Below are 15851 nucleotides of genomic sequence, written 5' to 3'. Positions count from 1 at the left end.
CAAGTCTTATAGGTTTGTGATCTGAACAGAAACTAGAATCCTGGATTTTCATTCCGGTTGTAAAGAAACTGTGGAAGTAGGTCTAATTTCAGCTTCATTACAATAGGAGTTAATTTACTTATGTTGGAAACAGGGAAGATGGAGAGAACTATATTTCCATATTGCAATAGAGCAGTGGTTCTCAAACTTTTGTACTGGTGACCCCTTTCACATAGAAAGCCTCTGAGTGCGATCCCCCCATATAAATTTAAAACATGTTTTTATATATTTAACATCATTATAAATGCTGGAGGCAAAGCGGAGTTTGAGTCTGACAACTTGCGACCCCCCATTTAATAACCTCACCCGACCCCCAGTTTGAGAACCCCTGAAATAGAACCTAAAGGAAGGTGACATGTCATGGAGGAAACCCAAGAGATAAAAGCACAGAGTATTGCAAAGTAATCCTGTGTAGATAGTAGGTTAGAGAATACAATGGAACTGCAAACTCAACCAAACAGACCTCAGTATTAAACCTCCATTGTAACATAGCATTATAGGTCTCCTTTTCTCTGCTCCTCAAAATAGCATTCAATGGGTGCTTGGGTTTACTATTTGGCTTAAGTTTTTGAGCTATTTCTTGGAAATATTCTGTTTTCTTCCATGACTATATGATGCCCAGATTCCAAGAACCAAATATTTTGTATTTCTTCTCTTAATGGATCCAATTGAGTATTGTCTTTTGCTTTTTAGATTTTCTGTTTTCTGTTTTGTTTTAAGGTCTGCAAGCTTTAATTCTTCTTTTGAGTAAAGGCTGAATGACTTAATTTTGTCACAGATTTTTCCCTACCCAACCAAAGTGTAATAAAACTTAATAAACTACTTAAATATATATTTATACTAGTGTCATAAGATATGTGATTAAAATGATTTGCCAAACCCATTAATGAATGTGCTAAATCTGCCATATAAATTCCATGTATCCCTTCATTTCTTTTAATATTTTGTTTATTATAGCACCTCTTTTGTCTTAAACCATGCAAGCCTGATTTAATTTTATTCTCAAGTACTGAAATAATTTTTTCCCCAACCATTTGAAGTTCTCATCTCTGAACAAAGATAACTGAAAAATTAGCCAAAAAAAAAAACCAAAAACATTTTATAATGTGCTATGTTGAAATTATTTCAGGGCTTTTATTAAAGGAGGGATAGATTTTTCAAGGTCCTTTATCAGAGAAGCACTTCATCTGCATATAACAGAGATTTTCTCTGTAAAGCTTTTGTCTCATTTCCTTTTTTGACTTCATTATTCTGAATGAATGCTTCTAAGGGTTCTAGTTCAGTGGTGAACAATCATGTCTAATGCTGCTGCTTTGGGCGATAGATATAGCTGGACAAAATTTTTCATATGAATTTTTTTTTTTTATGAAAAATTCTGATGCAGTCACACAGAACCTTTTCCCAAATTCATGTCAGTTTTATTAAATTGCTTTGGTTGGGAGGAGGGGGAAGAGAAACTAAAAAAAATCAGAAAAATCAAAACAACACATTTTGACATTTTAAAAATGAAACTTTTTGATTATTTAGCTTGAATCAACATTTTGTTTCAAAATTTCCTTTATTTAAAATACATCAAGCCAAAATGTTTTGTTTGGGGCAAGGCAAATTGTGTCATTTGACCCTAAATACATTTTTTGGCTTTTCTATTCTAAAAATTTAAAAATAAAAAATCATTTTTAGTTTGACTGAAAACAGTTTTCAGAATTGCCAACCAACTGAAAAATCTGTGATTCGCCTAGCTTTAGTGGTAAAGAAAGAATAAAGGTTGTTTTTGAAAATATACATTTTTACATTTAAGCTATTTATTATTGTTAATGTTGAGCAAAGTTTCCCACAGTATGCTGGCTTCTATAAAAAACTTATAATACGACGTAGTCATTGTTCCAAAGATCTTATAATCTAAATAGACAACAAGTAACTAAAAGTTTGAGGATCGGGGTGGGATACTTCCCAGGAGTATGGAGGGTTATGAGGCATCTCACTTGTACCTGTCCTTAGTGTAAGAAAGCCTTATCTGTAAATGCCATGAGTCAGCTCCCCAAATCCACTGCCCATGGGCAACACAAGCCCTCCTCTCTAGGCCTTGCAAGTCCCGCTGCCACTCTGCAGGTTAGTGATAGACACACTCCAGCCCTCAAGCCCTCCTAGCATCTCCCTGGAGTGTCCAATGACTGGTTCAATGGACATTCACAATATTTACATAGTCGCTGCTTTCATAGAAACATTACAGCCTTGCTCACCAATTTCATGTTAGATCATGGCTCTGCTTAACACATAGCACTTACATATGTTTATAGTGAAATGACATAAGATTATTTAACAGAGATTTAGGTAATAGCAAGTAGAAGTACTGGAAACCAATGGTTCCATATGGAATAAAATCATAACTCATTCTGGAGCCTAGACTTAATTATCAAGATATTCTCATGTCTAGTAGGGTTTGGTTCACTAAAATCCATGCATCATTTTTCAGCCAGGCCTGGCTGTGATCTTCCTTTCATAAGACAAGTATGTCAGCTTGCCTCTCTGGTGAGGAAGCCTGTGTGTTTCCTTGTACCCACACACATATATCCTTTGTCTTTAGTCAGAAACAGGACATCTTTATCTTATGAATTTCCTCTCTTGTAGATTTCACAATTTATTTTGTCTGTGGCTCAAAATGCAAACAGGCCTACATCAGGAGGTGTGCAATACACAAATGACCAGACAGGGAGATAGGTGTCTGCTACCTCCTGCCTCAAAGGAACACTGTGACTCTGACAGAGGAGGTGCCAGCTCTTGCTAAGGCTTTAGTCCTCAGCTGAGCACTGACGAATTCATTGCTGGAACGCAATCTGTTTCACCTGTGTGTTAGTATGGTTTAGATGGGTATTGAACTTATATAACAATGTGTTTGGTCTTTAGACTTTATAAAATTCTTTATGCATTAATCTTACTTATAATATCTTTATCACATACTAGGAGGTAATATTTATTTTTTTGCTTTATAACTTTAAAAATTTTTTACTCTGAAACTGTGAACCCAGTCATGAGGGATCATCTTCTAACCATCAAGAAGGCCTATCAGAACTAAATGACTACACTAAAGACTTTGTTAATTGCCCCGTCACAGCCATTAAGAGAATGCATGCAAAAGGGCTTGTCTCATTATCTTAAATTCTGGAAGAAGAAAATAAAAGCAGCTGAGGAGGAAATTTTTTATCTCTCTTTTGTTGTTTGGACTCTTACGGGGCTGGAGCTATGAAATGGAAGCAGAGATCTCCAGGGTCAATATGGGTTAGCCCTAAAAGACATTCAGAGCTGACAGATTATTACAACTGTCACCTTTTAACACCACTGACTGTAAACTCATTTGCTTTAACCTTGTAATAACTCTTCAGTTAGTTTATTAGAGGATTGGCTACAAGCAATGTCTGTGGTTTGAGATCTAAGTTACAAAGTGACCTGAGTAAGCAACTGATCCCTTGGGACTTCGAACAACCTGACTATGTTGTGATATTTGATGTATAGCAACCAACTATCACTAAGTTCAGCTTGCTTGGGTGGCAGGAAAGACTGGAATACCCAAAGGGACTGTCTGTTACTCTATGGTCAGACTGTTATAATGCTTTAGGAGTTCTGATTTGTTACAGGCTTGGTGAAATTTAATGATAGAACATAACCGGTTTGGGGTGTCTGTCCTGCTTCTTGACAGTCTGCCCTGAGGTTAGCACTCATGGTCATGAACCACTCCAGAAAGCCTGACAAACACTTCTGAAGTATGTCACCTCCGGGTGACCTGCTTTAACTCCGAGACCTTAGGAACATAACTCCTCAAATATTATCTGTGCTTACATACACAGGCATAAAGTCCTATTTATGACTAAAGATAACAGATTGTTAGGCTATACCTGGGGATACAAGGAAACACACAATATCCTTCACCAGGGAGGCATGTCTATGACCAGTGAGGTGCTGGCTTTTAGTAGACACCTCATATGCCATTGTAGTGAACTATTATGCATATATCCAACACAGAGGATCCTTGTAAAACCTGATGCATCTCCTGTGCCATCTGCCAGTTGGCAACAAGAGGTCCCTGGGTCACAAAAGGTTATCTCCTTCAAGCAAAGTGATCAGTGTGATTGACACACATCAATGTATATGTACATGTATGCATAGAGAGATAGATTACACAACACACACGAGTTCACATACTATTTATATATGTTCTATGTACATTATAAAACATTAATTTCAGGATGTTGTGAGGGACTCGTACAGTGGGATTGGAAGATCTTGATTTAACCCCCTGCACCTATCCTTCCCACTGGTGCTGGTTGTGCTGGCAAGTGATCTACAAGGGACTGAGGATTTTCACTTAAATTTCATTTTATACATTCACTCAAGGTTGTGGGGGGATTTTTGTTTTGTTTTGGTTTTTTGCTTGGACATAGTGCTATTGTAACTTCCCAGGTTATTCCATGCAAATAAGAAAGAACATTGTGTTAGAAAAAGTAAGGTACTCCAAAGTCAGGAAATGACAAAGCTAAAGTTGTCTGTGCAACATTAAGTTTACCCCTCTGTGCCTATGCATTACACTATAATCCTCAATAAGATGACCCCAGGCTATTTTTACTAAAGCATCTCTACCTCATTCAGGATTCTTTTGTGCAATATTAAAAATAAATACTTTAATTTATCTTTCTACATAACCTCCTCAAAGTGCATTTAATTACTTCCAATATTACTACATTAAAATGAAATGGCAATAATTATGTAATTGCCCAGTCAAGTGACTGCTACCACAATTCACAAATTCTTCTGCCATAAAGTAAAAAAAATGTATTAATCTGGCCACCTAAAAACCCAACAAGTTAAGCATCCTGAATTATTAAAACACCTGCCTTTACATTTTCTAACACTTTTTTTTCAGGGTTAATATCATACACATTCTATAGCTAATAAATAATTCATAAATCCAGTTAAAGTTTGATTGGTCTAGGCACAGATTTTACAAGTCAGGGATCTTTGAAACAACAAGAACAACAACTTTCAAAATTAATTTAATTGATAGCAAACCAGAAGATTCCACTTCCCAATTTTCTAATTAATTAAAGTCTGCTCTTATGAGAACATCCAGAATGAAAAATTCTGGTGGTGTGAAAGTGGCCATCAATTAACACATAGATCCCACAGCTGTGGCCATTAATTACTCTGTTGTTCCCTCTTCCATCTAAAGGGCCAGCTCCTCCGCTGGTTTAAATCAGTCTTGATAGATTTACCCCAGATTTGGATCTGGTCCAAAGTTCCCTAGCTTGTGGGCGGGAAATGTCCTTTACTAACAAGTATACACTATGTGCCATTTACCTTAGAAGGCATATAATAGCAAAAGCAAAAACACATCCAACAGTTCAATAAAAGGATATCATTCCTGTCAGAAGTTTGGTCCAGAAATGTTACTGGTAAATAAATGAAAGAGAGAAAAATAGCTCTTCAGATAGCCCCAGTATTGTCTTCTAAAGTCATTTTATCTCTGTCAATAATCCTCCAGATCATCACATTTTCTTGTGGTCTTTCTTGTCATAACAATTAATGTAGCACGTTTTATATTCTTTTCCCTACAGAATTGCCGCATGCATGCAAATTCCTCCCTCCTAAGTTCTATTTCCCTGCCTACATCTGTGTGTGCTTAGGATTGGTGACCCTTCCGTGCCACTGGTGTCTTGCTTACTGTTTGTTTAATGACTTTGTTCAAAATTTGCTTTTTATCCACCTTATGAATTTTGTTATCATTGCCCTTGGGGAAGGGCAGAGGAATGAGAGGGAGGCTTCTGTGATAACATAGATTGCATCCCAAGAGGGGGTGTTTATCGTATGAGGATTTGCTTTTGTATAGCGTAATGCCTAGGAATGTAGGGAAAACTTCTTTCAAGACAGTTGTTGAGAAAGGGCTGTATATGTGAGGGAAGGAATAAAGGCTGAATGTTGCATTTTCATGACATTCTCTCTTTTGTCTGAACACTAAACAGCCCACTTACTACAGGCATTGAACTAAGTTCTGTGTGCCATTCAATTATAAGACTTTGTTGCAGGATTATTTTGATAGTGAACATCTTAAGCTTTTTTCCATGCCTTCCCCTTCAAGGACACCTAGTACATGAATCCTTGTTCCTCTTGTCATGTTCTCAGGTTCCCCATGTCAGGCCCAAAGTTCCCTCGGTTTACAGGACTAACACTAAACTTTTAAACCTTTTTCACAGGAAAGCAGTTTAGGTAACTTTTTCAAAAGCATATAAGCGACTTAGGTTGCTAAATCCTATTGAATTCCTATTGAGGCTTAGGTTATTAAAGGCCAGATTTTTAATGGTATTTAGGTGTGTAAAGATCTAGATAGGCACCTTATGATATTTTCTAAAGTGCCCAGGTGCCTCTCTCCCATAAGCCCATGGAGCTAAGCAGTTTTGAAAACACCTTTAGGCAACTTTTTTGCATCATTAGGTATCTAAATACCTTCAAAAATCTGCCCTCCTTAGGCACTATTGAAAATTGTACCCTTCATCCACAGGGGGAAATCATGTTTTCTGCAAAGTTTAGCTAGGTATTGTAGGTTTGTGTTTGACTAAAGTATTGTTATTTATGATCCATCTGCTACAGGCTGAATTCTAAAGACACTTGCACCATCCTTAGCTTTGCTTTCTTTTGTTCAGTAATTGTGTTGTCAGCAGCAGTACTCTCCATTTCATTCTGGTTAACACCCAGATTCTGTTCCCTGGTTATCTTCTCAGGTTGGTACAGTTATAATTGAGGATTTAGGCTTTGGAGACATCATCTTATTATCTCCCCCTTCTCTCCCACTCCCCCACCCCCAAAAAACCATGATATCCAGTGATTTCTATTCAATTTTTCTAGTATAGTAGGTTATTTTTCCTCTGAAGTGCATTTGAACAAAGCTCGCCAGAATGCCTGCTGCTACCATTGGATTCTCTAATTGGCATTTACTACCCAGTTCCTGCACAACTGCACAACTGTAACCTGTTTTTCCATACTCTCCTTCCTGATATTATGAGGATATTAAAGGCCAAATTCTGCTCTCATTTATAACTGTGTAAGTCCACTTATTTGGAATATTTCTGCCAATTTTAATGGGAGTTGTATCAGACCTTGAGTTAAGTTGTCCCAGTTTTCTGTTGAAATAATCTGTTTACTTTATGTCAGGCTTTCTTCTCGAGTTCACAGACTTTGTTATAGAACACTCATTGAATGAAATTAAATTAATTACCAAGTTGATCGTTTTTGCAGATTCTTTCTTTACTCCTTCATGAAGTTAGTGGTTTCTTCATGTCAAAATATTACTTTTCAGTTGGTTTTAGATTCAGTTCAGTTGAGTTCAACCCCTCCAAAATCTAGTCATTTGAATTAAGGACCTAAACTATGAGGTGCTGATATAAACCACGATGAATCATCAAACTGTAAGGCCCTGCCTATAATGGCCAGGGGAACTGTTAGCACCTTATTTGCAAACACCATGCGGAAACATTTCTAATGAGGAAGTACCAACACAGTGTAGACGTTGTAGATGTTTGCCCGTCACTAGTTAAATCTCAAAAGAGGACAAAGTTACATTTAGTACATCAAAGAATGTTGGCTGGAACTCATAGGACTGAAAGATATCGTGCTATCTGTCTTGTTAATTACAAATATGCCAAAGCCTCTATTTGCTGATTTGCTCTATTTCCTATCTAGGCACTTAGGCTTCCTATACAATCAATGGGGAGAAATAGGCACCTTAGGATGTGATCCGAAAGCCAACATGCTAGGCAGGGAACTGCATAAACTAGCCAATGGCAAATGCTGATGTGTGTTGCTAAGTCCCACCCCTCTGTGACCTAGAGGGCTCCTCAATGCCAAGATACCATAATTCTTATCAGGCCTGATATACTCATTACCCCAACTTACTGTTATCATAATCTGCATATAAAAGTTGTTGTGTACGGTGTGATTTGCAAACTGGTAACACATTGGCCATTAATATTATTGTGCGATACACAGACAACATGTGGAGGTTGGGGGCATGCAGGGTCAAGAGCTTTCCCCCAGATTTCTGCTTGGCCTGTTGGGGGTTGAGGGAGAGGGGCTTTTCTTCTCCTGCTGCTCCTGCCCCCTGGCATGCTCGGCACCTGTCCCTGGCAGCAGGCCCAGGATGGGTAGCGGAGGGGTCAGGACCAGCCACGTCTCATGCCAGCTGCTCTGGATCGCTGTTCTGTGCTGATGTCTGAGAGAGACAGTATTGGTGGCAGGCCACCCTTCTGCCTGGGTGCAGCTCACCACTGCCTCCTCAACCAGGATCTCTCAGGCAGCTGCACAGAACAGCGACCCAGAGCAGCTGGCATGAGAAGTGGCTGTGACGACGTGTGAATAGATTCCAACTCACTCTCCCATAGCTGTGCTGGATCTCTAGTCCTAACTGAAGTAAAATGTAGTAAATCTTATTTTACTAAGGGCTTGTCTACACTTACAGCACTACAGTCCCACAGCTGCACTGCTGTAGCGGTTACTGAAGACTGTACCCATGCCGATGGAAGAGTTTCTCCCATCAGCACAGGTACTCCACCGCCCTGAGAAGCAGTAGCTATGTCAAAGCCCTCACATCGTCTTAGCTCTGTCTACCCCGGGGTTAGGTTAGTATAACAACATTGCTCAGGGGTGTGGATTTTCCACATCCTTAAGCAATGTAGTTATACTGACATAAGATCCTAGTGTAGCCTAAGTAACATATTCAGACCCAATTCTGCCACCCTTGTTCGACTTACTTAGTGTTCTTTGTGATTCCAGAGTGACTACTTCCTGAGTGCAACACTACTCAACATAAATAAAGGGTGCAGAGTGCTGCCCTTGGTGAGTGAAGGCAGCAGATATGACTGGAGCAGCTTTGTTCAGTATGAAGGTGGCGATTTTACAAACATAATTCCACTTCCGAGTGGAATTGTACTTTAATGACTGGAGGCCTGTGTTTTTTCTTTTTGTTTTTCCTCACACAGGGTTTATGCTGACATCAGTGGAGTTACTCTAGATTTACCCCAATGTGAGAAGAGAATCTGGTCCACGGTTACTAAGCATGTTAGGAACTAATAAGGGATTAGGCAAAGAATCTCCCTTACTAAAAGATGCGACTGATGGCTTGAAAGTCTAATATAAGAATTTATAATAAAACTGAAACAATGTATTGCCCATTGCTTACAAGGACTGTTGACATTCTGATAAAAAAGCAGCATTTTAAGCAAAAGCCTAGCACAGCACTGAGAGAGATGGAGTATCCTCTCTGAACAATACGGAGCTATTATTATTCAAGGCCATCCTTACCTGCTCTTAATAACACCTTGTAGCAAAATTAATTTACTTTTAAAAATCCAGTTGCCATAACAACTTGGTGCAGCTGTTCTTGTGACTTAATGAGATTCCAAAGAACTGTTTCATGAAGAAAAAGGCAGAATGAATGAAGATCAACTGAATCTTTTCAATTATTTTATTTAAACATTAGTAGCTGGCTGAAGGAAATGCTTATTAGAAAAGCAAAAGCACTATTATGCACAGAGCTATTGTTCTCTACCTTTCTATTATTTAACACTTAGAGTCCTGACACTTTCCAGGTTGCCAGACAAAAGCATATTTATATTAGATACCTGAACAATATGAGATAGATTGCCAAACTTTGGTTTCCAGTTTTGCACTCACAGTTCCTCTCCAAGAAGGGGAAGCACACACCGAGGGAAGCCATTTCTTGGAAAATAGGTAAACAGTGAGATGACAAAGTTTGCAGACAAAATTACTCAAGATAGTTAAGTCCAAAGCAGCCTGTGATGAGTTGAAAAGGGATCTCACAAAGCTGGACAACAAAATGGCTGATGAAATCCAGTGTTGATAAGTGCAAAGTAATGCACATTGGAAAACATAAATCCAGTTATACATACAAAATAATGGGGCCTAAATTAGCTGATATCACTCAAGAAAGAGACCTAGGAGTTATTATGGACAGTTCTATGCAAATATCCACTCCATGTACAGTGGCAGTCAAAAAAGCTAACAGAATGTTGGGGATCATTAGGAAAGAGTTAGATAATATGACAGAAAATATCATATTGCCTCGCTATAAATCCATGGTATGCCCACATGGTGAATACTGAATGCAGATTTGGTCATCCCATCTCAAAAAATATATATTAGAATTGGACAGAGAACAGAGAAGGGCAACAAAAAATGCTTAAGGTATGGAACAGTTTCCATATGAGGAGAGATTAGAAAGACTGGGACTGCTCATCTTAGAAAAGAGATGACTAAGCCGTGAAATGATAGGGACTATATAAAATCATACAGATGTGGAGAAAGTAAATAAGAAAGTGTTAGTTACCCCTTCATATAACACAAGAACCAGGGGGTCACTCAACGAAATTAATAGGCAGCAGGTTTAAAACAAACAAGAGGAAGTACTGCTTCACACAACAAGCTCAACTTGTGGAATTCTTTGCCAGAGGATGTTGTGAAGACCAAAATTATAAACTAAATTAAAAAAAGAATTCAATAAATTAATGGAATTAGAATTAGAAGAAATTAATTTGATAAATCCATCAATGGCTATTAGCCAAGATGGTCAGGGATGCAACCCCATGATACAGGTGTCCCTAAGCCTCTGATTGTAAGATACAGGAACTGGTTGATGTGGGATATATCTCTCAATAATCGCTCTATTCTGTTCATTCCTTCTGAAGCACCTGGCATTGGCCACTGTCAGAAGACAGGATACTGGGCTAGATGGACCATTGGTCTTACCCAGTATGGCTGTTCTTATGTTCTTAAGACCCATGCAGTGCACTTGGCCTGTGTTCACAGTTGATGCAAACAGTGGCAGAGGAAGCCATTTGCAGTGCAAGTTTTATTGGGTCTACAACACACAGAGGAACTATGCTACACACTCTTGAACACCATCTACTGGCAATTTAGCTAACTATATATACACAGATGTGGAGCTGTCCTGTAACAGCCCCACCGAGGACCAGTGCATAAAAGGGTAGGGTAGGGCCTTGTCTTCGACTCTCCCATCTCTGCCCCTTTTGAGGAGATGTACATCTCCGGGCAAGTGCATGGCAGTGGCAGATCTTGTACTTCCAGAAGCACAGGGAATTGACACTGAGATTTTTCCTGTCCAAGAGGAGGAAAACTTCTTGTGCTTACCCACTCTGTGCATCCATACTGGAGCCAGGGATAATCTGGCCTGTGCACAGCAAATTCTGTGGGGTAGGTTACCATGTCTCTTTCTGTCTTTGTAAAGCATCTAGAATACTTTGGGTGCAATATAAACGAGTCATTGATATAATCACAACAATAAAGGGTCCACTTCCTCTCCTGTGCAGATTTTAAAACATTCATGGTAATAAAGATCTTGCATGATACGTTGCTAAAGAGTATAGACTAGATAAAATAGAATAATGTTTCCTATGTGAGATAAACACTTGGGTAAATGCATGGATCTGTCCTTGGGGTACCCTCCATCAAGAAGCCTCAGGTCTATAATGGGATATGATGGCTGAGTGGGTTATCCTTCTTTTTAAGAGCCCAACCAGACAGCCAATTAGTGATGGTTGATTCTGTAATGTAAACACCTAGCCGATAGAAATTGGACTCAGCGATCCCCAATTTATATCACATAGGCCATTTAACCGACAATATTGCAACAACTTTCAGTCACTAGCTCAATGAGCTGGATTGAAAGTGAAAGGAAAACTGCTGTGTTTTGCCTGCAGTCTGAACCACACAGAAAGCCATTACTACTATCCTCATTATCATTATTATTGCTTCATTATAACTAGAGCTGAGACAACAGCTTGAGGAAATAATTGATTTGACAAACTTACCCTGTATTTCTGTTTGTGAATGATCTGTGAGCACCCTGTAATTAGTTCAAATTTATTCTTTGAAATTAATTTGCAAATAATTCATGGACTGTTGATGTTTCAAGAATATTTTTTTGGGGGGGGGAAGTTGTGTTGGTAGGTTTGATTAAATTCCTTGGTCACAGGATATTGTTTTAATAAAGAAAAGTGAAAAATCAAGTATCTGTTGTAAATACTTGCATTTCTGAATTCCAAATTTGCTTACTGTAGGTATTTTCTATTATTTAATCAAAATCCACTCTTTCTGCAAATACTCCTGCCGGAAACATACTTAGGAGCATACTTGAGGAAAACAAAAGAGGAGTGAATTAATTTAACATTCAACCAAATCTTCACAGGTCAATAACATTTGCGTAGGTACAGTTACAACCCTCAAAAAGGGCGGAGACCTTGACCATTTAGAGAAAACAAGTTTGTATTAACACAATAATGAAGGGCTCAAAATCAAACAAAAGAAAGGTAAAATACTGAGTTAATCAGTAGTTTTGTTGTGGCTGAGAGAATATTCATATTAAAGTTAAAGTTTCCTTTTTATTACTATGCCCTTCTAAAACTAAAACTTAATTTAATCAGTCAAATGATACTATCCAAATACCATTTATCCTACAACTGTGATTTATGTAGCTTTTTAATTTCTAATAGCTCCCTCTGTAATCTAGTTTTCTGGAAATTTATACTGCTTTTATCTTAGGCCTATAACCTACCCAAATTTTTACTCTGATTCCATTCAGACTGGCAAGCAGCACACTTTGCCTTTGCATTTTCTCTTTTTATGTTCTTTTAATCCAACTTTTATTAACCGCCTGTCTAGTGTGCTTTTCTTCCACAACAGTCTGGAATTTAAACATCTCCTGGTGCTTTGTAATTTGGCACTGAAGGTGTGCCAAGCTAGACAAAGAGCTTTGCAATGTCTTTGTTGTTGTTTTTCAGTTAAAAGTACTTTTCCTTTCACTCATTTATGTGCTAGTTATCTTAACGCATATGTTACAACTGTCTGAACATTTATAATATGTACTAGAGATGGTCTGAATAGGAATTAGAAGCATTGGTACCCACCAAAAGAGGTAAGATACCTCAAAAGAGACATTTTCTTGGGAGTAGATTACTTGTGGTGAATGAATGGCCCCATTATCAGGAGTTGCAAACATTCTGCATATCTGAATTCCCCCTGCAGTTTCAATTGGACAAGGTAAACTTCTTGCCCTATTGTGCTATGTGATGTCACTGTGCTTTGTTAAGCAGCTGTTGTGTTCTATCGAGAGCTGGCATCAGTAGTGGGAGAAAGAGTTCCCATATGTAGTTTGTGTTTGTTAATTGGTAATCAACAGTGAGGATATTTGGGGATGAAATTTTTCATTGTTATGAAAGGCCAGATTCTGATCCCCATGCTCATGATAGCCTTGTTAGTCCCAGTGGTCCCATTGGTTTAAGCTGAAAAAAGCACCTTCATTAGCAGTCTGCTGGGGCATTGATTTAATACTGAAACACCAAAACCACCTCAGCTTTGGTCAAACTGATTGGTTGATATTGGAGCATCAGTCATGGAAATGAAATAGAGAAAACTCCCAGAAATGACATGGAAACCTCATGTTCCCTTGACAGACTCACTGGGCAAGTTAGCTAAGAGTTAGCTAATGAGCAGTGAAGTGAAACAGGCCCTTTCATTATCCTTATATTGATTCTTGTCCTTTCCTTTTGCCAATTCAGGAATTGAACAATGCCCAAGGACTGTCCATTCCCTTTCCTACAGCTCTAAAAATGCTAGGAGGCCAAGAACTGTTTTACAGATAAAAGGTCAAGAATGAGTAAATCTTGACAGGAAGTTCAGACAAATACTCTGGGACAGACCCTTGGTCCCGTTCAGTCTGCTTTGCACTGTTCCAGCAGCATTAAGCAGACTTTAAACTGGTTTAGGTGGCCCATGAAGATTCCCCTGGCATAGGCGTATCCTTCAGTGATGTAGAGCCAGCCTAAACTACTCTTAGTATAGAGCAATGGTTCTCAAACTTTTGTACTGGTGATCCCTTTCACATAGTAAGCCTGTGTGTGCCATCCTCCCTTATAAATTAAAGACACTTTTTTACATATTAAACACCATTATAAATGCTGGAGGCAAAGCATGGTGTGGGGTGGAGGCTCACAGCTTGTGACCCCCATGTAATAACCTCGTGACCTCCTGAGGGGTCATAGCCCCCACTTTGAGAACCCCTGGTATAGAGGGTATGTCATGTGAAAAAGGTATGGGTGAATCATTAGCGCGTTCCAGCTGCCAGAATGACACTTTGGGTGCTATGGGCAGCCACATGGAAATTAGAGCAGTCCTGAAGCTACACTAAATTGTGCTTGGGCCAAACTGCTCCTTTGCCAGCCCAAGAACTGAGGGTGTATAAATTGCAACATTTTTGCTGCCTCCCCAATCCCTTTATGAGCTGGGTGAATGGAGCATGGCCAGAACTAAGGATCTAGCCATATATTTACTGATAAACTAAATATAGAAATAAAGGTAATTGTATCTGATTAGTTTGCTAGAAGCCCAGGCATTGCTTGGTGGAAGAGGCCACTGTCTAAGGCTATTACTGTAGAGAGAGAAAGGGACAGCAAAAGATAGTGAAATGCAGCTTCCACAGTGTTTTGGCTGAAAGCTCATGGCATATGCCCCAGTTTTATTTCCCAGGAGTCTAGCTGCTCTTGTTTCCCTCTGGTCAGCCTATGGAAATCAACTTTTGTTTTGTTTTGTTTTATTTATCATGACCAGGCTACTTGGGAATTGATTTTAGCTTGACGAACTAATGACGGCAAGTGTTTCAAGGTCAGAAGTGTCTAATCTGAACTCTTATGAGATGTAAAACACAAAGAGATGGAGAAGAATTAGGAGGAAGAAGGTGGGTGGGGATGAAATTCAATACAATAGGTGAGGTAGCAGGAACCACAGGTTCACATCTTGGTTTTTGCTCAGGACACTGCTGTAGAGATGGTAATGTCATCTCATTCCCTCTTCTGGTTCGTTCTGACCATCTTTACCAATGGGGTTCCCTGAATGTGGGGGTGATGCTGATTAATACATTCAGAATGCCGCTGCCCAAAACTTTGCTGAGTAAGTTGCCAAATGCTCCTGGGGGATGGGGGAAAGTCCAAAAGAATCAACAACCTTCTCTCTCAGGTACTTATCTGATCCTCATCTCTGTAATGTGTGTGTGATGGGTTCTCTCAGGGTGCAACTGGGAACTGGGGTACCTCTGACCCCTCTGTCCCACCAACCTAAGCTCCCTCACACACTGTGATATTGCGACAAGCTGCAAACTGTGCATTGGCCAGCTAAACCCAGGGTTGTGAGTTTAATCCTTGAGGGGGCCATTTAGGGATCTGGGGCAAAAATCTCTCTGGGGATTGATCCCTCTTTGAGCAGCAGGTTGGACTAGATGACTTCCTGAGGTCTCTTCTACCCCTGATATTCTATGATAGAAGCCACTATACATTTATAACCCAGTCTGCCCCTCCCTGAATGTGCAGAACACATGCACCAGCTTTTGTTCCTTGTCTGAGGTTTCCCAAGCACTTCAAGCAAAATACACTATTTTAGGTAAAATATAAAACAGGTTTATTAACTACAGAAAGATAGATTTTAAGTGATTATAAGTGGTAGGCATAAAAGATAAAGATGGTTACCAAAGAAAATAAAAATAAGTGCACAACCTAACTTTCTATAAACTAAACAGGATTTGAATCAAGCAATGTTCTCACCCCCAATGAATGTTACAATGCTTAATGCACAGATTTCCCCCCAAAGCCTGGACTAGTCTCCTCAGATGATCTTCATCTTCTTGGCATCCTGATAGTTTCCAGTGTAGGTGGGAGAGGAGAAATGCTCCCTCATACTGCAACTGT

Source organism: Chelonoidis abingdonii, chromosome 2, assembly GCF_003597395.2.
Source record: "Chelonoidis abingdonii isolate Lonesome George chromosome 2, CheloAbing_2.0, whole genome shotgun sequence".
NCBI lineage: Eukaryota > Metazoa > Chordata > Testudines > Testudinidae > Chelonoidis > Chelonoidis abingdonii.
This window is presented reverse-complemented; position numbering follows the sequence as displayed.